At 48.0% G+C, this 1,696-nt stretch overlaps 1 pseudogene; it reads left to right on the top strand.

Moving 5' to 3' along the window:
* The first annotated feature begins 270 nt into the window (after window positions 1–270).
* Window positions 271–388, top strand: LOC126177641 (5S ribosomal RNA; annotated as a pseudogene).
* The last annotated feature ends 1,308 nt before the right edge of the window (window positions 389–1,696 follow it).

Genomic DNA, 1,696 nt, shown 5'->3' on the forward strand with positions numbered 1-1,696 from the left:
CGGACTGAGACTCGAACTCGGGACATTTGCCTTTCGCGGGCAAATGCTCTACCATCTGAGCTACCCAAGCACGACTCACGCAACGTCCTCACAGCTTCACTTCCGCCAGTACCTTGTCTCCTAAAGTACTATTGTTTTTAATTTACGTTACAACGGTGCACCCCTACTCCATTACCTTCCCCCCCCCTTCCCCCCTCACTATTTGGTTTTCCATTTCTACATTTGACGTGTAGAACCGTTAATACAAAATTCAATTATGTATGATGATGTGCCAACGGCCTTGCCGCAGTGGGAACACCGGTTCCCGTCAGATCATCGAAGTTAAGCGCTGTCGGGCTGGGCCATCATTTGGATGGGTGACCATCCGGTCTGCCGAGCGCTGTTGGCAAGCGGGGTGCACTCAGCCCTTGTGAGGCAAACTGAGGAGCTACTTGAGTGAGAAGTAGCGACTTCGGTCTCGGAAACTGACCTACGGCCGAGAGAGCGGTGTGCTGACCACACGCCCCTCCATATCCACATCCAGTCACGCCTATAGTCTGAGGATGACACGGCGGACGGTCGGTACCTTTGGGCCTTCCTGGCCTGTGCGGGAGGAGAGTATCATGATGCGGTATTCCAAAGACGAATTTGTTGAAAATAAGCTAGAAATATCTTTATATCGCCGGACGCGTGCCCGATATGTATCAACTTCAATTTTCAAATTTTCGTGCATGGTTCTTTAATAAGTCTTTCAGAGGTAAATACAGGATGTTCGTAAACTCTAGTTACAGACTTTTAGGGCTTGTAGAGGGGAGAGAGTACATAATACAGGGTGTCCACATTGAGACTCCAACATTTGAACTCATAAAATCTGAGAGGAAACACAATTTATTGACGAACAAATACAGGGAAATCATACAGCAGCTCATCAAGTTTTCGTACACAGGTGGACGGTTCAGTACACTTGAACATGGGCGCCACGGGTAGCGCGAAGAATATCAAGGCTGTAATCGATTTCGTGCCACGTGTTGCGGAGCATCTGTTCTGTGACAGAGTTGATGGCAATTCTTATGCGCTGTTTCAAGTCTTGCAGGTCCTTTACTGGTGTAGCGTATACCCGGTCTTTCACATAAACCCACAAGAAAAAAATCGAGGGGTGTCATGTCGGGCGAACGTGGCGGCCAAGAAATTGGACCTCCACGGCCAATCCATCGTTGCAGGAATGTGTCATTTAAAAATTTTCGGACATCAAGGCTCCAATGGGATGGTGCACCGTCCTGTTGAAACATCACATTTGGCTGCATGTCTGTTATCTGTGGCACGGCAAATTGTTCCAGCATGTCCAGGTAGATGGCTCCATCCACAGTCGGCTCCTGAAAGAAAAACGGCCCAACAATGCGATTTATCATCAAACCACACCACACATTATTAACTTTCGGACCGTCGCGCATGTGTTCCTTAGGTCATCATCATCATCATCATCATTTAAGACTGATTATGCCTTTCAGCGTTCAGTCTGGAGCATAGCCCCCCTTATACAGTTCTTCCATGATCCCCTATTCAGTGCTAACATTGATGCCTCTTCTGATGTTAAACCTATTACTTCAAAATCATTCTTAACCGAATCCAGGTACCTTCTCCTCGGTCTGCCCCGACTCCTCCAACCCTCTACTGCTGAATCCATGAGTCTCTTGGGTAACCTTGCTTCTCCCATGCG

Source organism: Schistocerca cancellata, chromosome 3 (genome assembly GCF_023864275.1).
Source record: "Schistocerca cancellata isolate TAMUIC-IGC-003103 chromosome 3, iqSchCanc2.1, whole genome shotgun sequence".
In the NCBI taxonomy this organism is placed as follows: Eukaryota; Metazoa; Arthropoda; class Insecta; order Orthoptera; family Acrididae; genus Schistocerca; species Schistocerca cancellata.